Source organism: Cnephaeus nilssonii (assembly GCF_951640355.1).
Source record: "Cnephaeus nilssonii genome assembly, chromosome: 3".
Taxonomy (NCBI): Eukaryota; Metazoa; Chordata; class Mammalia; order Chiroptera; family Vespertilionidae; genus Cnephaeus; species Cnephaeus nilssonii.
In genome coordinates, this window is record NC_137074.1 from 78,915,574 (window position 1) to 78,938,858 (window position 23,285).

Here is a 23,285-nt window from a genome sequence, read left to right on the forward strand (position 1 = left end):
ATATGTATATGTATATATGTGTGTGTGTGTGTGTGTGTGTGTGTATGTATATATATATGTATGTGTGTGTGTGTGTGTGTGTGTATGTGTGTGTATTAATATATATGTTAATCTCATTTGGCTCCTTTAACAATTCTTTGAGAAAGGGAAGTTATGAATTATTGTTGTTGCCTTGTTAGAGATGAGAAGACAGGCTTAGGGTGATCAGATGACAAATCCTTCATGATTGATATGGGGGGATGTGATACAGAGAATTATATACTATAGCTTTATACCTGTTCAGATTTCATAATGTGCTCACACATCCCTTGCCAAAACTCACTTAAAGAGACTAGTTATTTTACCATAAGATATTATGGTTACATATAGCATCCAGGTAATATGTGTCTAATTTATATTAATATTTAACTAAATGTATGTTATAATACATTATATATTAAACATGTAAATATATAATAATAATATGTTATACTATATGTACATCATATACAAAAATAGAATTATAACTTATTTTGATTTACTTATTTATATACTGAGAACACAATAGTAAAATTAGAACATATAAGCAATTAAATTGTGTTAATTACTTTATCAGCACAGTAATTTTTCTGTTGTTTTTATTCAGTGATGTTGGAGAATTAAATTCTTAAAATAACTTGTTTATGGTTATTTCCCCTTTAAAAAGTTTCCCAGACTTTTGAAATATAAAAGTGACACATAGAAGGATGTATTTATCTCATATAGGTGTGTAATTGAATACCAGAAAAACTTGAGCTTTATATCATAGATTCCATTTAGATGTTGTCACTGATATGAAATAAATGAGATCCTCTTTTTCCAAATAAATTATCATTGATGATTGGAATTCAGGGAGAAAAATAAATCTGTCATCTACTTCTTTGCCAAATTATGATCTCTAATTGATAAAGTACCCTTAGAAAGAATTGTCCAGTTGTTGCAAAGTGTTGTCACCTTACTTGCAATAGTTGTTCCTTTATTTTACAAAATGATGGTTTCAAGAAAAGCAGTATTTGGGGTATTGCTTTTCTCATTACATTTTGGATAAAGTGGAAATTTGTAATAGAAACATTGTGCTATTTTGTGTTGACTTTTGCTGTTTTCATTTTATTATTTCTCTTAGGTAAAGGCTACAGTCTGTTTTCAGCTTCCAAATAAAATACTGCTTTGGTGGTGGTGGTGGTACCCTGATGCCTTACTTTTTGCATTAAAAGTGCTGCAAAGTCACCTCATGTGTATAGAAAGGAACATTGTGTTCAGAACTTTGTTTTGAGGAAGCATGTAAGATGAAAGAGGAAAGGATTTAGAGTACTCTCTAAAGTTAACTTCTCCTTAGTGGAGAAGATATTCTTCTATTTTGTAAGCAAAGTCTTACAGTAAATGCATTGCAACATTACACATGTAGAAAAGTTAACGAGTTTCCTTCTTTTTTTTTTTTTTTTTTTTGCTTAGGAAAATGAGTTTTTTTCTTAGCAGGGGAAAAAGTACCATTGGTGCAATTTGATCTACATGGACTATTGATAAAAAATAAGTCTATGAAAATTTACAGCATCTGTTCCATTTGTAATTAATTTTAGTTGTTTACAGAACAACATTCTATGATCTCTATTTCCTTTGTCAGTTGCAATGCTGAAATACTGTAGTTATGTTTGTTTGACTTGTCAAGCCAAGAAGAATAGGTTTAGCACCTTGTTTACTTAGCACAAGATCCTGATTAAACTCAAATTCAGGAAAGGATTACATTAATTGAAAAGGGACTTTTCCAAAGCTGCTTTTGTGGCTCTAATCCTGATTCAGAATTCCACTAATTTTTAAAAAACAGATGAATGGGGTATTTTTTTCCTTTGGTATGCAAATATTCAAATTGTTAAAATGCTGTAACAGATATGACTGATTCTGATCAAAATGCAGATAACTTCAGGATTCCTCAATGATCAGATTGTGCTCCCACATGGTCATGGTCATTTCTGAATGTGCTATCATACTGTTGTTATTAGGAAGGTTTGAGATTGTTATTTTAAAACTAGAGGCCCAGTACATCTACAAAATGGAATACTACGCTGCAGTAAAAAAGGAGTTCTTACCATTTGCAGCAGCATGGATGGAACTGGAGAGCATTATGTTAAGTGAAATAAGCCAATCAGAGAAAGATAAATATCACATGATCTCATTCATTTATGGAATATAATGAACAACAGAAACTGATGAACAAAAACAGATCCAGAGACAGAGAAACATCGATCAGACCATCAAACCTCAGAGGGAAGGTAGAGGAGGGTGGGGGTAAGAGGGAGAGATCAATCAAAGGACTTGTATGCATGCATATAAGCCTAACCAATGGACACAGACAACAGTGGGGTGAGGGCATGAGTGGGCTGGGGGGGGGGGGGTAATGGGGGAATAAGGACACATATGTAACACCTTAATAAAGAAATTTAAAAAAAAACTAGAGGCCCAGTGCATGAAATTCATGCACTGGGGGGGGTGTCCCTCACCCAGCCTGCACCCTCTCCAATTTGGGACACCTCGGGGGATGTCCAACTGCCGGTTTAGGCCCGGTCCCACAGGGATTGGGCCTAAACCAGCAGTTGGACATCCCTCTCACAATCTGGGACTGCTGCCTCCTAACCGCTCGCCTGCCTGCCTGCCTGCCTGCCTGATTGCCCCTAACCGCTTCTGCCTGCCAGCCTGAGCACCCCATAACCGCTCCCCTGCCAGCCCGATAGCCCCCAACCGCCCTGCCCTGCCGGCCTGATCTCACCCCCAACTGCCCTCCCCTGCCGGCCTGATCACCCCTAACTGCCTCTGCCTGCATGATCACCCCAGCTGCCCTCCCCTGCAGGCCTGATTTAACCCCCAACTGCCCTCCTCTACTGGCCAATTTGGTTCTGATTCGTCAGTTTCTATGCCAGTCAGCATCAAAAGCTCCGCCTCCTAGGCAGCCATTGGCTCCTCACACTTCACCCAGATTTGGTTCTGATTGGTCGGTTTCTATGCCAGTCAGCATCTCTGGGCCTATCAATGGGGCCTGATTAGAAAGGCAAGGATGATCAGCAGCGCTGGTGGAGGCCTGGAGAGAAATGGAGACACGGCTGCTGGAGAGAAAGAGAGAGGCAAGTGCTCATCAATAGCTGCCACAGAAGCTATGGATCAGGCCTCTCTCCAGGACTGATTCACAGCCCTCTCAGCAGTCAGTGCTGGGTCACTGCACCTGCAGCCGCAGCTGTCAGTGCTGGGTCGCCACGGCAACTCAGCACTGACTGCAGGACTGTCTTCCAGTTGGTCAAGCCTCTGGTCGTGATGGACCCAGGGTTTTTATATATTAGGATAAGTTGCACAGTACATACATGTTATGGTCGTTGAACTTCATATCTACTGTACAAATTAATTTTTAACAAAGTTGTCCTATTTCCATTTCTGCCAAATGTCACACAGAATATTTAGGAATGAATTAGAGAGTTTTCATGTGGTAGTAATTTGTAATCGGTGTGTTAACAATGGTAGCAACATAATTCCAGACAAAATTTTGGTTCTGATGTCTCCTGACCTGGAAATTAAGGAATAACTAGAAATATGATGGCACAAAGTAAGTCATTAAACCACAACTCAACATGTGCAACTTGCCACTGTTACTCACTTTTACAATTTGCTGGTGGTTACAACTAATTAGCCGATCATTTTCAAGTTTTAAATAATTGATCAGAAGTTTGTGCCTGAGTATAATTATCCTCTCTAATAAAATGGTAATATGCAAATTAACCATCACTCCGCTACATAAGCCATGCCCACCAGCCAAGCCACGCCCACCAGCCAATCAGAGTGAGTATGCAAATTAACCCCATACAAGATGGCTACAGCCACAGAGAGCAAGGTTTCCCAGGTAACAGAGTAAGCCAAGCTTTCCATAGCCGTTGCAGGCCTAAGCCTCCACTCAAGCTACAAAGTTTCAATTATAGAAGGTAAACAAATTCAAACAAATGGCGGCAGAATGGAGCTTGAGAGAGCAGGCCAGGGTTGCCGGCAGCAACAGGGGAAGCAAAGCTTTCCGCACAACCTGGCCGGGCTCACCCGCTTAAGGCTACAAAGTTTCAATTGTAGAAGGTGAATTAACTGCCACAGAAATGGCTGCCACCCCGGAGGGAGCAGCAGGCTTGGCTCCGCTCCAGGCTACAAAGTTTCAATTGTAGAAGGAAAATAAATTCCAGATACCAGGGCCTCCGCTTGGGTCGCCAGGGGGTGTGGCCAGCCTGCAAACCACCACAGGCCCCTTGCTCAGGCCACCCCACGCCCCAAGGGAACCCCACCCTGATCAGGGACACCCTTCAGGGCAAACCAGCTGGCCCCCACTCCTGCACCAGGCCTCTATCCTATCTAATAAAAGAGTAATATACAGATTGATCATCACTGCAACACACAATATAGCTGCCCCCATGTGGTCAAAGATCCTGCCCCCATGTGGACACAAGATGGCCAGCAGGAGAGGGCAGTTGAGAGGGACCAGGCCTGCAAGGGAGGGCAGTTGGAGGTGATCAACCCTGCAGGAGAGGGCAGTTAGGGGTGACCAGGCCGGCAGAGGAGGGAAGTTGGGGACAAACAGGCTGTCAGGGGAGCATTCAAGCATCAACCAGGCTGGCAGTGGAGTGGTTAGGGGGTGATCAGGCTGGCAGGCAGAAGCGGTTAGGGGCAATCAGGAAGGCAGGCAGGCAAGCAGTTGGGAGCCAGCAGTCCTGGATTGTGAGAGGGATGTCCCAGATTGGAGAGGGTACAGGCTGGGCTGAGGGACAACCCCCAGCCGTGCACGAATTTCGTGCACCGGGCTTCTAGTATATAATAAAAGCCCAGCAACTGAATGGTGGAACGACCAGAACAACCAGTTGACCAGTTGCTATGATGCACACTGGCCAACAGGGGGAAGACACTCATCTGCTGATGGGCATTTAGCCTGTTTCTAAATCTTAGCTATTGTAAATTGTGTTCCTATGAAAATAGGGGTGCATATGTCCTTTCTAATTGGTGTTTCTAGTTTCTTGGGATATATTCCTAGAAGTGGGATCACTGGGTCAAATGGAAGTTCCATACTGTTCACAGTGGCAGCACCAGTCTGCATTCCCACCAGCAGTGCAGGAGTGTTCCTTTTTCGCCACATCCTCTCCAGCACTTGTCAGTTTGTTGATTTGATGATAGCCATTCTGACAGGTGTGAGATGGTACCTCATTGTTATTTTGATTTGCATCTCTCAGATGATTAGTGACTTTGAGTATGTTTTCATATGTCTCTTGGCTTTCTGAATGTCCTCTTTCGAAAAATGTCTATTTAGGTTCTTTGCCTATTTTTGATTGGATTATCTTCCTTTTGTTAAGTTGTGTGAGTTCCCTGTAAATGTTGGAGACTAAACCCTTATCAGAGATAACATTGGCAAATATGTTCTCCCATGCAGTGGGCTTTCTTGTTGTTTTGTTGATGGTTCCTTTTGCTGTGCAGAAGCTTTTTATTTTGATGTAGTTCCATTTGTTGATTTTCTCTTTAGTTTCCATTGCCATAGGGGCTGTATCGGTAAAGATATTGCTACGATAGATATCTGCTATTTAGTTGCCAATGGCTTCTTCTAAGATTTTTATGGTTTCCTGCCTTACATTTAAGTCCTTTATCCATTTTGAGTTTTATTTTTGTATATGAAGTAAATTGGTCTAGTTTCATTTTTTTGCAAATATCTGTCCAGTTTTCCCAACACCATTTATTGAAGAGACTGTCTTGTCTCCATTGTATGCTCTTGCCTCCTTTGTCATTATCAATAAATGTGATATACCACATAAACAAACTGAGAGATAAAAACCATATAATCATTTCCATTGATGCAGAAAAAGCATTTGACAAAATCCAACACCCTTTCTTGATTAAAACCCTCAGTAAGGTGGGAATAGAAGGATCATACCTCAACATAATAAAAGCCATATATGACAAACCCACAGCCAACATCATACTCAATGGGCAAAAACTAAAACCATTTCCCCTAAGAAGAGAAACAAGACAGAGATGCCCATTCTCACCACTCCTTTTCGACATAGTACTGGAAGTACTAGCTATTGCAATCAGACAAGAAGAAGAAATAAAAGGCATCCAAATTGGAAAAGAAGAAGTAAAACTGTCATTATTCACAGATGACTTGATATTGTATATAGAATTCCCCAAAGACTCCATAAAAAAACTACTAGACTTAATAAATGAATTCGGCAATGTAGCAGGATACAAAATTAACACCCAGAAGTTTATGGCTTTTCTATACACCAATAATGAACTCACAGAAAGAGAAATTAAAAAAGCAATCCCACTTACCATTGCAACAAAAAAAATTAAGATACCTAGGAATAAACTTAACCAAGAAGACAAAGGACCCGTACTCAGAAAATTTCAGGACGCTAAAAAAAGAGATAGAGGAAGACATGAACAAATGGAAGAATATACCATGTTCATGGATTGGTAGAATCAACATCATTAAAATGTCCATACTACCCAAAGCAATCTATAAATTCAGCGCAGTCCCCATTAAAATACTTTAAAGACCTAGAACAAATTCTCCAAAAAATTCATCTGGAACAAAAAAAGACCCCGAATAGCTGCAGCAATCTTGAGAAAAAAGAACAATGTTGGGGGAATCACAATACCAGATATCAAGCTAAACTACAAAGCCACTGTTCTCAAAACTGCCTGGTACTGGCATAAGAACAGACATATAGACCTGTGGAACGGAACAGAGAACCCAGAAATTGACACAAGCCAGTATGCTCAATTAATATTTGAAAGAAGACTTTTTGAAAGGGAGGTCACGTACAGGAGCTTTTGAATAAGCACATGTGAAGATATTTGAGGAAAGTAGAATAACAATCACAGGTATACTGTTCTTTATATTTTTGAATGCTAGAAATACTTTCAGTGAAGATTTCAGAGTCCATTTTATCTCTGGGCTCTGTTTAATACTGCTAGCAGACTCAGGTTTGAACAATATCCTGTGCAATGGAATAACATGTTTAAGATGTTTACATAACAGCCTTGGAGCTTTAATTGATTTCCCAGTAATTCAGCTTTTGTGTTTTTATTTTAATCAAACAATAATATCTCTTAGACCCTGACACTTTAAGACACAAAATCAATTTTTAAAAATTTGGTTATTGGGTTTTCTTAATAGTTTCTATGTACCCTGCATTTAAGTTTATATATTCTTGGTCCTAAGTGGTTTTTTTGAACTCTTACAATCTTTCAATTTATTTATTTTTTTACAATTACAGAAAAAGGACTGGATTTTTAAAATTTTCAAAACTGGTGAAGTTGATTTAGTTTATTTGATATACTGAGAGGCTTCATGAATTTAAAAACAAAACACTTTCTAAATCCAGAAAACATCCTCTCTTAAGTGTTTTAGAAATTTATCTCAATATTCTCAGGGATAAGTGCTATTCTAATGTTGACTAGGTTGTGGGAAGTCGTACAGATCATCTAATAAGTTACTGGGAATTTTTGCTAATTGCTCAATTCTAGGGCTATTTTATTCTTTCTTTTTTTAAAAAAACAAACAAACAAACAAAAAAACAACCATGTATTAAGTACTTGCTTTGTTTTTAAAGATTTATTCTTGACTAAATGAAGTGTCTTAATATCCCTAGACTCATGTTTTCTCTTGTCTTTTAGTTTTTTCCCCACAATTTATTGTTTTATAGAATGTCTCTCAGGATGTGTCACGTCTACCCAAAAATGGTTCCTGTGAACAGTAACTCACTGTCTGACCCTTTGAAAAACAGTGAAAGCTTTAATGTCTATGGAGTCTTGCATGGAGACTGTCCTGAAAGAGAACGTTGAAACGGATAGATTCAGGAATGTGTAGGCATAACATGGAATGGAAAAGAGGACTTGGAGGGATATTTTGGTAGAACAGGATAAAATTCGTATTCTTTCTATCCTATCTCAGTGAAGAAACTGAGTTTATATTCTAGGTCACACAACTGTTAAGTGTGTGGAGTCTGATACCATGTTTTCTGATTTTGAATTATACTATTTTCTCTATAAAACTTTGCCTCTAAGCCTTTTATATCCTTAATTTCTTGGTGCTTTTGCCATGGCAACTGTTTAGGAGTCTGTTCCTTTCCCACAATGATAGTTACCATGTACTGCTAATCAATTTAAGGAATTAAAGAGACAAGACAAACTCTTAACCCCTCAACAATCTAAGGTGTGGTTTGAACCCTTCATAGTGATGAACAGTACTCCATTGAAATGATACATGAGGGCTTAACATAGTAGCTTCCTCTCAAAGTCCTAAATCAGTGATGGCGAACCTATGACACGCGTGTCAGCACTGACACGCGTAGCCATTTCTGATGACACGCGGCCACTGAGGCGGCCGCATGCTGAGGAGGAAACATTTGCTGCTCCTGACTCTAGTTGCAAATGTTTCATCCTCCCCTATTAGACACTCTGTGCCTGAGGTCTGTAGGCCAAAACAACAGAAGTCCGGCACAGAGCGTCTAGTTCTGGGACTTCCGGTTAAGCCGGGATCTTTGCCCTCACTTCCGCCGGCAGAGCAGGGAGCAGCGGAACGCAGCGGGGGACGCATCTCTGGGGGCCCTGCCATTACCAGTAACCAAATAACAGTTAACCACAGCAACCATTATCTACTGTTCTGGGGTGTCATGGATTTCTAATCCATCATTACTGAGATAAGTGAGGGGGAGGCTGGGAGAGGCGAGGGTTTGTGGCGTGCTATGGGTGCCGTTTCCCGCCATTAGAAATAGCGGCAGCCATTTTAATTCACATAAGGAACACCATCTTGCTCCATAGTGCAGACTCCATTTCACCACTATTACTGTTGTGCAACCTTATTAACCCCTATTTCTGCTTATTAACCCTGCCCTTTCCTAAAAGACCCTTATATGCACCATTTTGTGGTTAGTTAGGCTAGTTAACCCCTAATTGCCTGCAGGCCTAACAAGCTATCTATAATTCTATCTTCTGCCACTGCCCCCCTGATGGAGAACCCAAAAAATAAAAAACTAAGGTTAAGTAAAGGAAGTGGTAGTAGCAGTGGCCGACCCTTTTAAGAGACATGGACCAAGATGTATGGCTTTATAGAAAAAAATGGCAGATCATTTTGCATTCTATGTACTGAAACAGTAGTAAGTAGAATGTGGAATATAAATAGACATTTTGAAACTAATCATTCCCAGCTCTTGGAAAAAAGTGAGGATGAAAGGAAGGAATACATTTCCAGGCAGCTACACCTTTATAAGAGCCAATCTAATTCCATCCTTAAATTTATGAAAGGCTCTACAAATTTAACATCTGCAAGTTTGAGCATTGCTCACTCTATAGCTCAGCATGGAAAAGCACTCACTGAGGGAGAATTTATTAAAGAAACTCTCCTAAGATGTGCACCAGTTCTATTTCACGATATGCGGAATAAAGATGAAATTATTAAGAGAATATCTGAGTTACTACTCAGTAGAAATATCATAAAAGACCGAATAATGAGACTGAACACAAACGTACATCAATTAAAGAGAGACATAAGGAAGTGTAAATATTTTTTGATCTCTCTTGATGAAACTACTGATGTCACATCACATGCTCAGTTGGCCATTAATGGTCGATATTCTGATGGTCTCACAATGAGAGAAGAGTTGATAAAGTTAGTATCAGTGTCAACAAGTAAATCAGAAAGCGAAATATGTAAGGTTGTTATACAAACATTTCGTGACCTAAGCATTGATAGCTCTAAAGTTGTGTCAGTGACGACAGATGGGGCACCAAATATGGTGGGGAAAAAAGTCGGATTTCTCAAATTGTTTACAGAAGCTATTGGACATCCGATTGTGCCTTTTCATTGTATTATCCATCAGGAGGCTTTATGTGCCAAGGCAGGATTCACCGACTTAAACGACTTAATGTCAGTTGTTACAAAAATAGTTAGTTTAATAGCTGCTCACCCCCTTCACAAGCGAGAATTTTCGGCACTTTTACTGGAGGTTGATTCCACCTACAGTGGACTGCTGATGTACAATAATGTAAGATGGCTGAGCTGAGGCAAAGTTCTTGAGCACTTTGTGGAGTGCTTTGAAGAAATTAAGGTATTTCTTGATGATAAGGATCTGGGAAACTTTCCTCAGCTTAATGATGATAAGTGGGTCAACACCCTGATGTTGTTTACAGATCTCTGTTCATATTAATGAACTGAACTTAAAGTTACAAGGTTTTGGCAAAAGTATTGACGTTATGTTTTGATACATAAAAGCTTTTGAAAGTAAAGTTAAAATTTTCAAGCGAGATGTAGAAACTAAAACTTATAAGTATTTTCCTTGAGTAACAAAGTATTTTGAGAAGACCAGTGCAGCTGTACAAAATGAAATGGAACTCTTGCATATGAAGTACCAGCATGTTTTAGACTCGTTACTTGACCAGTTTAGTGATAGATTTAGTCAATTTAGAAGTCTAGAACAGACCATGAAAATAATTAAGTATCCTGATGTAGTAGTCTATAGTAGTTTGGAATTAAATGGTTTCCAATGGATGCAAATTGATGATTTGGAGATGCAACTTGCAGAATTTCAAGACAGTATCTGGGCTCAGGTGTTTGTCAACTTGAGGTCAAAGCTTGAGAATCTAGAAAGGTGCCACTTGGAGAATCAGAAGAGTGCCACTACGAACAGGAAATTTGGAGTGCCTGGAACCGACTACCAGACACTTTTAGCACCCTGAAAAATATAGCAATGGCTTTACTCACAATTTTTCCCTCTACATACTTTTGTGAGGCCTTATTCTCAGCGTTAAATAATATCAAAACCAACAAAAGAAACAGATTGACAGATGAAGTTAGTAGCTCTTGCTTGGGCCTGAAGTGTACAAAATACCAACCTTCAATTGAAGATTTAGCCAATGAAATTCAGCAACAAAAAAGTCACTAATAGGCAGGTTAGTTAAAGAATTCCCCCTCCCCCTCACTTATCTTAGTTCATGGCACCCCACACAAGCTAAATAATATCAAGACCAACAAAAGAAACCAACTGACGGATGAACAAAGAAGTCACTAAGCAGGTAAGTTAAATATTTAGTTTTTGGTTTATTAAATACAATTATATATAACAATTATACATTTATGTTATTTAAACTATAAATATCGCAAAATAATGTTTTTTTCCTCAAAGTGACACACTACCCGAGTTATGCTCAGTGTTTTGGCGAAGTTTGACACACCAAGCTCACAAGGTTGCCCATCACTGTCCTAAATTAAGGAGCTCTTAAACTTTTTCTGAAGAGTTGCTTTTTTGGGGAACATTTTTAGTGAAGATATAATTCGTGTATCATAAAACTCACCTATTTAAAAGGTATAGTTTAGTGGCTTTAGTATTTTCATAGAGTTGGGCAGTCACCATCATTATCTTAGTTTAGAATATTTTCATTATCCCAAAAAGAAACCCTATGCCCATTCACAGTCATTCTCATTCCCCTGTTACCCCAGATCCCTGACAACCACTGGTCTACTATCTCTATCCATTTGCTTATTTTGAACATTTCATGTGAATGGAATCATACAAAACGTGGCCTTTTTCTGGTTTCTTTCACTTGCATACTGTTTTTAAGGTTCATCCATGTATTGCATGAATCAGTACTTTATATATTACTTTTTATTCTTGAGTGATATTCCATTGTATGAATATATTACATGACATTTGGATTATTTCTGCTTTGGTGCTATCACGAATTATGTTGCAAAAATTCATATATGACGTTTTTGTTGTTGCCTTTTTAATGTGTTAAATATGCATAATATAAAATTTACCATTTTAGTGTGTACACTTCCGTGAGACTAAGTACATTCACAATATTATACAACCATCACCACTATCCATTTCAAGAATTTTTCATCATCTCAAACAATACACAGTAACCCCCAGTCTCCCTACCTCCAGTCCCTGGTAACCTCTATTCTGCTTTCTGTCTCTTAAGAATTATGCCTGTTTTTGGTACCTAATATAAGTCAACTCATACAATATTTGCCCTTTTTTAATTTTTAAAGTTTTATTTTTTTTCTTTATTGAATAAGGTATTACATATGTGTCCTTATCCCCCCATTACCCTCCCCACCCCCCACTCATGCCCTCACACCCCTGTTGTCTGTGTCCATTGGTTAGGCTTATATGCATGCATACAAGTCCTTTGGTTGATCTCTCCCCCTTACCCCTACCCTCCCTACCTTCCCTCTGAGGTTTGACAGTCTGTTTTTGTTCATCAGTTTATGTTGTTCATTATATTCCACAAATGAGTGAGATCATGTGATATTTATCGTTCTCTAACTGGCTTATTTCACTTAACATAATGCTCTCCAGTCCCATCCATGCTGTTGCAAATGGTAAGAATTTCTTCTTATTTACTGCAGCGTAATATTCCATTGTGTAGCTGTACCACAATTTTCTAATCCACTCATCTGCTGATGGGCACTTAAGCTGTTTCCAAATCTTAGCTATTGTAAATTGTGCTGCTATGAACATAGGGGTGCATATATCCTTTCTGATTGGTGTTTCTGTTTTCTTGGGATATATTCCTAGAAGTGGTATTACTGGGTCAAATGGGAGTTCCATTTTTAGTTTTTTGAGGAAACTCCATACTGTTATCCACAGTGGCTGTACCAGTCTTCATTCCCACCAGCAGTGCAGGAGGGTTTCTTTTTCTCCACATCCTCACCAGCACTTGTCATTTGTTGATTTGTTGATGATAGCCATTCTGACAGGTGTGAGATGGTACCTCATTGTCATTTTGATTTGCATCTCTCGGATGATTAGTGAGCATGTTTTCATATGTCTCTTGGCCTTCCTTCTGTCTTCTTTTGAAAAGTATCTATTTAGGTCCGTTACCCATTTTTTTTTATTGGGTTGTTTATCTTCCTTTTGTTAAGTTGTATGAGTTCCCTATAAATGTTGGAGATTAAACCCTTATCGGTGATAACATTGGCAAATATGTCCTCCGATGCAGTGGGCTTTCTTGTTGTTTTGTTGATGGTTTCTTTTGCTATGCAGAAGCTTTTTATTTTGATGTAGTCCCATTTGTGTTTATTTTCTCTTTAGTTTCCATTGCCCTAGGAACTGTATCGGTGAAGATACTACCTCGGCATGTGTCTGAGATTTTGCTGCCTGTGGATTCCTCTAATATTTTTATGATTTCCCATCTTATGTTTAAGTCCTTCATCCATTTTGAGTTTATTCTTGTGTATGGTGTAAGTTGGTGGTCTAGTTTCTTTCTTTCTTTCTTTTTTTTTTGCATGTTATCTGTCCAATTTTCCCAACACCGTTTATTGAAGAAACTGTCTTGACTCCATTTTATGTTCTTGCCTCCTTTGTCAAATAATAATTGAGCATAGTGGTTTGGGTCGATTTCTGGGTTCTCTATTCCATTCCATTGTTCTATATGTCTGTTCTTGTACCAGTACCAGGCAGTTTTGAGAACAGTGGCTTTGTAATATAGCTTGAAATCTGGTATTGAGTTCCCTCCTACCTTGTTCTTCTTTCTTAGGATTGCTGCAGCTATTCAGGGTCTTTTTTTATTCCAGATGAATTTTTGGAGAGTTCGTTCTAGGTCTGTGAAATATGCCATTGGTATTTTCGTAAGAAGTGCATTGAATATATAGATTGCTTTGGGTAGTATGGACATTTTAATGTTGTTGATTCTACCAATCCATGAACACGGTATATTCTTCCATCTGTTTGTCTTCCTCTATCTCTTTTTCCAGTGTCCGGTAGTTTTCTGGGTACAGGTCTTTTACCTCCTTAGTTAAGTTTATTCCTAGGTATCTTAATTTTTTTGGTGCAATGATAAATGGGATTGTTTTTTTAATCTCTCTGTAAGTTCACTATTGGTGTATAAAAATGCCATAGATTTCTTGGCATTAATTTTGTATCCTGCTACATTGCTGAATTCATTTATTAAGTATAATCATTTTTTTGATGGCATCTCTAGGGTTTTCTATGTACAGTATCATGTCATCTGCAAATAAGGACAGTTTTACTTCTTCTTTTCCAATTTGGATACCTTTATTTCTCCTTCTTGTCTAATTGCTATGGCTAGCACTTCCAGCACTATGTCGAACAGGAGTGGTGAAAGTGGGCATCCCTGTCTCGTTCCTGTTCTTCGGTGAAATAGTTTTAGTTTTTGCCCAGTAAGTACCAGTATGATGTTGGCTGTATGTTTGTCATATAAAGCTTTTATTATGTTGAGGTATGATCTCTTTATTCCCATTTTGCTGAGGGTTTTTATCAAGAAAGGGTGTTGGATTTTGTCAAATGCTTTTTCTGCATCAATTGATATGACTGTGATTTTTATCTCTCTATTTGTTTATGTGATGTATCATGTTTATTGATTTACGGATATTGTACCATCCTTGCCTCCCTGGGATAGATCCTACTTGGTCATGGTGTATGATCTTTCTGATGTAATGCTGGATCTGATTTGCTAGAATTTTTTGAGGATATTGGCATCTATGTTCATGAGGGATATTGGCCTGTAATTCTCTTTCATTCTGTTGTCTTTATCTAGTTTTGGTATTAGGGTGATGCTGGCTTCATAGAATGAGCTTGGAAGTGTTCCTTCCTCTTGAATTTTTTGGAATAGTCTGAGGAGGATAGGTTTTAGTTCTTCCTTGAATGTTTGGTATAACTCTCCTGTGAAGCTGTCTGGCCCCAGGCTTTTGTTTGCTGGGAGCTTTTTGATGACTGCTTCAATTTCCTCCATAGTTATCGGCCTATTGAGATTTTTAGATTCTTCCTGATTGAGTTTTGGAAGGTTGTATTTTTCTAGGAATATGTCCATTTCTTCTAGTTTGTTTAGTTTGTTGGATTCGAGTTGTTTATAGTATTTTTTAACAATCCTTTGTATTTCTGTGGGGTCTGTTGTTATTTCGCCTATTTCATTTCTGATTTTGTTTATTTGGGTCCTCTCTCTTTGCTTCTTGGTGAGCCTAGCTAGAGGTTCATCAATCTTGTTTATCCTTTCAAAGAACCAGCTCTTGGTTTCATTGATCTTTTGTATTTTTTATTTTTTTGGTCTCTATGTCATTTATTTCTGCTCTGATCTTTATTATCGCACTCCTTCTGTTCACTCTGGGCTTTGCTTGTTGCTCTCTTTCTAATTCATTAAGTTTTAGAGTTAGATGATTTACTACCTTTTTTTCTTGTTTTTTTTGAGGTAGGCCTGTAAAGCTATGAACTTCCCTCTCAGGTCCGCTTTCACTGTGTACCATAGACTTTGGATTGTTGTGTTTTTATTGTCATTTGTTTCCAGGATGTTTTTAATTTCTTCTTTGATCTCTCTGGTAACCCAATCATTGTTTAATATCATGCTATTCAGCTTCCAAGTGTTCGGATTTTTTAAATTATTTTTATTGTACTTTATTTCTAATATTATGCCATTGTGGTCTGAGAAGATGCTTGATATAATTTCAATCTTCTTGAATGTGGAGAGACTTTGTCTGTGACCCAGTATGTGGTCTATCTTTGAAAATGTCGCATGTGCACTTGAGAAGAACGTATATTCTGTGGCTTTGGGGTGAAATGTTCTGAAGATGTCAGTTAAGTCCATTTGATCTAGTGAGTCGTTTAGGATTGCTGTTACTTTGCTGATTTTTTTGTCTGGAGGATTTATCCAGTGATGTCAGTGGGATATTAAAGTCCCCTACTATGATTGTATTGTTGTCTATCTCTCCCTTGATACCTTCCAGGAGTTTTTTATATATATTTGGGTGCTCCTGCATTGGGTGCATATATGTTTATCAGGGTTATATCTTCTTGTTGTATCAATCCCTTTAGTATTATGAAGTGGCCTTCCTTATCTCTTGTTATGGCCTTCACTTTGAGGTCTATTTTGTCAGTTATAAGTATTGCTACCCCAGCTTTTTATGCTACCCCGTAAGTATTGCTACCCCAGCTTTTTATGCTACCCCATTTGCCTGAAAGATATTTTTCCATCCCTTCACTTTCAGTCTGTATGAGTCCCTTGTTCTGAGGTGGGTGTCTTGTAGACACCATATATATGGGTTATGTTTTCTTATCCATTCAGTCACTCAATGTCTTTTGATTGGAGCATTTAGTCTGTTTACGTTTAAAGTTATTATTGATAGGTACTTGCTTGTAGCCATTTTTATTTGGTGTGCCTGTGTTCCTTCTTCCCTTTTTCTTTCTTTTTTTTACAGAATAATGAGTTAAATTGAATACATTTGGACACAGTAATTATTTGACATGAAAAGCAGTTGTATCAGAATAGGCATCAGAAAAATAGCAACTTATCTTACGCATAATAACTAGAAAAATTTTTCTGTCTGATCATTTAAGTGTTACACATCCTGAGAATGTTATACAGTGAACAAACTAGGTACTACTTTATCTTGCTTGGAAATCATCTTTTTAAAAAAATGCTTGGAGGTATAAATCACCTATGTATTAAACATGAGTCTTTTACATTTTACAAGGCGTTTAAACAAACATATCAAACAAAGTTCTGTGGCTCTTAAAACAGCTATCAGTCAGGTTCAAGGACACACTTTTCTACCATTTCCTGTAAGTTGGGGTTCTCCATTGCAGCTGCCACTCGCTCTTTGTCATTTATCTGCTTATTGATATCTTCCTCTGTTGAGTGGGTTCCTTCAGGAATGTAAATTTCCAGCTGAAGTTTAAATGGTAAATACTGTTGAAGTAATAGTCCTCTTCAGTTATCTCTTGAACCTCCACACAACTTTCCGTTACCACTTCCAGTTCTTCCATAGTATTGGCTCTCTGGGTACCAGATAGTTCGAATCAAATCATAAACCTCAGGCGCTTTCTCTTCCATGATCCGGGGCTGCTGGTCAGCTCCCCGCTTAAGAGGCCCGAGAACCACGGGACCCTGTGCTCAGCATCCGGGAGAGCAGCCCAGACACCTGCTTCATCCTCACGCTCCGCCATCCCTGGCAACTGTCCCACCTGAGCAACTGTCTTTCACGCTGGCCTCGTGATTGATCAACTTCCTGGTCTCCAAACGGGCCAAGACCAGCCTAAACGTGTCCAGGGGAGCAGGGAATTAATATTTGCCCTTTTGTGACTGATTTATTTCACTTAGCATTTGTCTTCAGAGTTTATCCATGTTGCATAGCATATGCAGGAATTTTCTCCTCTTTAAAGCTGATTAATATTCTATTGTTTGTATGTCCCACAATTTGTTTACCCATTATTCCTATGAATATTTGGGTTGTTTTTGACTAGTGTGAATAATGCTGCTATGAACATGGATTTACAAATATCTGTTTGAGTCCTTGCTTTTAGTGCTTTTGGATATATATCCAGAAGTGGAATTGCTAGATTAAATGGTAATTCTATATTTAACTTTTTAAGGAACTTCTGAACTTTTCTACAGAGGCTGCACCATTTTACATTCCCACCAGCAATGCACAACTTCTCCACATCCTTGCCTTTTTTTTTAAAATCCTTGCCACCATAAAGGGTATGAAGTGTAATATTTCGTGATTCATGTAGAAGTGTTTCTGTGGGTGTATGTTTTGAGTGTTCTTGGGTATCTACCTAGTAGAGTGGCTGGGTCATACTGTAAGTTTATTTTTAACATTTTGAGGTTTTGTCAAACTGAATTCCAAAATGGCTGCACCGCTTGACATTCCTGCCAGCAGGGTATGAGGGTTCCATTTTCTCCACATTAATACCAACACTTGTTGTTATATCTTTTTTACATTAGCCATCATAGTTATAATAACCACTAGAGGCTTGGTGCATGAAATTTGTGCACGGGGGTGAGGGGGGTGTCCCTCAGCCCAGCCTGCACCCTCTCCAATCTGGGACCCCTCGAAGGATGTCCAACTGCCTGTTTAGGCCCGATCTCTCTCTTGATCCCTAAATGGGCAGTTGGGCATCCCTCTCACAATCTAGGACTGCTGGCTCCCAACCACTCGCCTGCCTGCCTGATTGCACCTAACTGCTTCCGCCTGCTAGCATGATCACCCCCTAACCACTCCCCTGCCAGCCTGATTGACACCTAACTGCTCCCCTGCCAGCCCAATTGCCCCTAACTGCCCTCCCTTGCTGGCCTGGTCACCCCTAACTGCCCTCCCTTGCTGGCCTGGTCACCCCTAACTGCCCTCCCCTGCAGGCCTGGTCGCCCCCAACTGCCCTCCCCTGCAGGCCTGGTCACCCTAACTGCCCTCCCTTGCAGGCCTGGTTCCTCCCAACTGCTCTCTCCTGCTGCCCTGATCGCCCACAACTGCCCTCCCCTGCTGGCCATCTTGTGTCCGCATGGGGGCGGCCATCTTTGACCACATTGGTGTGGCCATCTTGTGTGTTGGAGTGATGGTCAATTTGCATATCACCTCTTTATTATATAGGATTGCTTTTTAACATGATTGTAACTGAATCATTTTACTCATCCCCAATTGCTTGGTGAAGGCTATAAATGTTAAAGAGGAATTCATAAATATTATTTAAGTATTCAAGCAGTACATACAAATATAGTACGTATTATACTCATGTTGTACTGACTTACGCTATGTGAGGAGTGAAAGTCTCATTTCTATCTCATTTTTCAGAAGTAGCCACCTTTCACAATTTTTGGTTTTTGTTCTAATGGATATCACCATAATTCTAAATTTTTATGTCTGTATTATGTATCTTTTAATGTTAAAATATATTTATTGAATAATTCTTGAGGGAATTTGTGCTAAGGATAAATGGGAAAGGTTAATGCAAGGAAATTTTAGAAAGTACCTGAATACCAAGCTCTAGAGGAATAGCCAAATCAATTACTCAGCCATTAAAATCCAAATTATAAAGAGTATTGATTGACTTGGAGAAATGTTCATAACTTTTTTTGAAAAATATAGATAAGTGAATCCTACAGGATATAAATTTATATAATTAGGATAACCCAGTTTTGTTTTATATATGTCTCTGTACACACACACACACACACATTTACACACATACATGTATATGAAGAAAAGTAATTCAATGAATGTGAATAGTAGTTCTTTCATAGTAGTGGAATTGTGGTTGGTTTTTTAAAAAATATATTTTTATTGATTTTTTACAGAGAGGAAGGGAGAGAGAGAGAAACATCGATGAGAGAGAAACATCGATCAGCTGCCTCCTGCACACCCCCCACTGATGATGTGCCCGCAACCAAGGTACATGCCCCTGACTGGAATCGAACCTGTGACCCGTCAGTCCGCAGGCTGACGCTCTATCCACTGAGCCAAACAGGTTTCAGCTGTGGTTGGTTTTTAAATTTTTTTTATACATTGTCCAATTTCTCTAAAATGATTATATTACAATAACAAAAAGGTTAAGTTTGCCCTGGACGGTTTGGTTGGAGTGTCGGTCCTCGGACCAAAGCTTTTGTGGTTTCGATTGCTGGTCAGGGGCACATACCTCAGTGGCAGGCTCAATCTTCAATTGGGGTGGTGCGGGAGGCTGCCAATCATTGTGTCTCTCTCACATAGATTTTTTTTCCTCTCTCTTCCCCCTCTCCTCTCTCTCTAGAAAAAAGGAATAGATGGAAAGGATATCCTTGGGTGAGGATTAAAAAAATAATAGTAATGAAAGTTAGCTACTGTCCAATAATATTAAGAGTAGTTGTTTTCATGGCTTCTGCTTATTGAAGAACTAGAGGCCTGGTGCATGAAATTTGTGCACTCGGGGGTTGGGTGGAGATCCCTCAGCCTGGCCTGTGCCCTCTTGCAGTCTGGGAGCCCTCGGGGGATGTCTGACTGCCAGACTAGGCCCAGGAGCAGGCCTAAGCTTTCAGTCGGACATCCTTAGTGTTGCTGCAGAGGCAGGAGAGGCTCCCGCCACAAAGCTGTGCTCACCAGCCATGAGCCCAGCTTCTGGCTGAGCGGCGCTCCCCCTGTGGGAGCGCACTGACCACCAGGGGGCAGCTCCTGCATTGAGTGCCTGCCCCCTAGTTGTCAGTGCACATCATAAGCGACCGGTCATTTCGCCATTTGATCGATTTGCATATTAGGGTTTTATTATATAGGACTAGTGGCCCAGTGCACAAAATTTGTGCACATTAAAAGGGGATTAATTAGAGGAAATAATTTAATATTGCTCTTTGCCCTTTCTCTGTAATAGAAGTGTCAGAGATGATAGAAAGTTAGTGAAATGTATATCAAAACCTTCCTCCTGTCAGAGTCTGGGGTGCACCGTGGGACCCAGAGTCAAGTCCCCGCCCACCCACATGTGCCTCAAAATCGTATGAGACCCAGACCCAGCCGGCCCCTCCCACTCATTGGGCTAGATCCAGACCCGGCCAGTCCCACCCTTGTCAAGCCCCACTGGGCAGGGTACGTAGCCTCAGGTCCCTTGGCCCAGCGCCAGGATGGGAGGCGTGACCTGAGGTCCCCAGCCCAGACCAGGGAGGAGGGCGTGCCTTGAGGTCCCCTGTGAAGCCCCGCCAGCCAGGGGGGCGCAGCCTCAGGTCCCCCGGCCTGACACCGGGAGGGGGGCACAGCCTCAGGTCCCCCGTCAAGCCCCACTGGCAGAGGGGTGCAGCCTCAGGTCCTCCGTCAAGCCCCACTGGGCGGGGGCCGCGGCCTGAATTTCCCCGACCCAGCACTGGGGGTGCACCTTGAGGTCCCCTGTCAAGCCCCGCCAGGCAGGGGTGCGCAGCCTCAGGTCCCCCGGCCTGGTGCTGGGGTGGGGGGCATGGCCTGAGGTCCCCTGTCAAGCCCCACCTGGTGGGGGGCACAGCCTGAGGTCCCCTGGCCTGGCGCTGGGGCGGGAGGAGCAGCCTGAGGTTCCCTAGCCCAGCACCAGAACGGAAAGCGCACCTTGAGGTCCCCCATCAAGCCCCGCAGGGCAGGGGCGAAGGCCTGAGGTCCCCCAACCTGGCATCGGGGCAGTGGGCGAGGCCTGAGGTCCCTGTCAAGCCCCACTGGGTGGGGGGTGCAGCCTGAGGTCCCCCAGACTGGCACTGGGGTAGGGGGAGCAGCCTGAGGTCCCCTAGCCCAGCACCAGGACGGGAAGCGCACCTTGAGGTCCCTGTCAAGCCCCGCCAGGTTGGGTGCACAGTCTGAGGTCTCCCGGCCTGGCGCTGGGGCAGGGGGAGCAGCCTGAGGTCCCCAGCCCAGCACCAAAACGGGAAGCGCACCTTGACATCCCCTGTCAAGCCCTGCCGGGTGTGGGGCACAGCCTGAGGTCTCCTGTCAAGCCCCACGGGGGCGGGGGAGGGCATAGCCTCAGGTCCTGCTGATTTCTCGTTAAGGCTCCTTATGGGAACTTGGCCTCAGCTGTGGGTGCAGCCATCTTTGTGACGGAGTGATGGTCAATTAGCATATTCCCTCTTTATTATATAGGAGGATTGTATACCAAGTATTGCACTTGTGACTTGTGTTCAGAAATTTAAGCATAAACCACCTGTATAAGGTAGGCACTGTGTTTCTATTTATGTTACTTAAGATCATATGATTATTGAGTTGGGCCAGTAATGGATCTCAGATCTTACTTTAAAGGTTGAATTCATGAACTTTTATGATATATTGAATAGAGTTTTTTTATTATAAAGTGCATAAAAACTTAAGTTAATCATTTTAAGTGTACAGTTCAGTATGTATATTCCCATTATTATGCAACCAATCTTCAGAACTCTTCTCATTTTATACAACTGAAACGCTGTACCCATTAAATACTTCCTATTCACCTCCCTCCCTCCTCTCCTTCCTCCAGTCCCTGGCAACCACCATTCTGTACCTCATATAAGTGGAATTGTACCGTACTTCTCATTTGGGACTGCTCTATTTTACTTAGTATAATTTTCTCAAGATGCATCCATGTTGTAGCATGTGTCATAATTTTCTTCCTTTCTAAGGCTAAATAATATTCCATTGTATATGTATGCCACATTTTGTTTATCCATTGAAGGATATTGAAATGGCTTCCACCTTTGGTTATTCTGAATAATGTTGCTGTGAACATGGGTGTACAAATATCTGTTCGAGTTTCTGCTTTTACTTCTTTTAGGTATATATCCAGAAGTTGAATTGCTGGATCACATGTTGATTCTGTTTTTTTAATTTTTTGAAGAATAGCCATATTGTTTTCCTTAGTGACTACACCATTTTACATTCCCACCAGCAGTGCACAGGGTTCCAATCTCTTCACATCCTTACCAATACTCATTGTATTTGTGTGTTTTTTTTCAATAGTAGGCATCCTAATGGGTGTGAAGTTTTATAGACTTGATTTTTAAATTTTTCTAGACCTTCTTAGGAAGAATAAATAATCAACAAAATATATGTACTATATACACACTTAACCAGTTGAACTATTGATATGTATATTCAAACTTAAGAAACTCATAATAGCCAAAGTTGAAACAACTCAAATGTTTATTAACTGATGAGTAGATAATTCAGATATAGTATATACATGCAGTAGAGTATTATTTGACAATAAAAAGTAGGTACTAATACATGCTATAACATAGATAGGCCTTGAAAACATGCTAATAAGTAAAAGAAGCCAGACACTAAAATGTGCAGTCGCCCTAGCCAGTTTGGCTCAGTGGGTAGAGTGATGACCTGTAGACTGAAGGGTCCCGAGTTCGATTCCAGTCAAGGGCACATGCCCAGGTTGCGGGCTCAATCCCCGGTAGGCGGCATGCAGGAGGCAGCCGATCAATGATTCTCTTTCATCATTTATGTTTCTATCTCCCTTTCCCTTTCCATTCCTCTCTGAAATCAATAAGAAATAAAAATAAAATGTGCAGAATAAATAAATGTGTAGAGACTGAAAAAATCAGTGGTTGCCAGGGGCTGGCAGCAAGGTGGGAAGGAATGGAGAAGGATGATGTTGGGGTTTAAGTGCAGAAAGACATATGTAAAAAAGCTTTAGATGAACCAAGTCTTTATTTTCATCTGTGGTTTGGTGTGTGTACAAGAAAGTTTTCATAAATTTTGAAATTATAGGGAAAATGATTTTTTATAACATCTTTAGGAAAAACAGAATTTAGAAAAAAGTGCTACACGTAGTTATTTTTTCCTAGTGGCCAGATTTCTGTAACTTTAAGTATCAGGAACACAAAAATATAATCTAGTGGCTTTTAAAATCATAATTTTAATGTGTGGCTTATTCATAAAATAATTAAAAAATTTCAAATTGAATTTAATCCTAGAAGCATTTAGAATGTATATTTATTTTGGTAATGCTTGAAAATTCCCTATCCTGCCCCCCTTCCTCCCTTCCATAGGCTAGAAGTTACTC

At 40.2% G+C, this 23,285-nt stretch overlaps 1 protein-coding gene and 1 pseudogene across 5 annotated transcripts in view; one reads left to right on the forward strand and one right to left on the reverse strand.

The window, feature by feature from the left end:
* Positions 1-23,285, forward strand: part of TBC1D23 (TBC1 domain family member 23) — an 82,933-nt gene that overhangs the window by 12,470 nt on the left and 47,178 nt on the right. The gene's annotated exons all lie outside the window — the stretch shown is intronic.
* Positions 14,954-17,782, reverse strand: LOC307096323 (cytosolic iron-sulfur assembly component 2A-like; annotated as a pseudogene). The gene has a single exon. The product of its transcript is annotated as a cytosolic iron-sulfur assembly component 2A-like (transcript).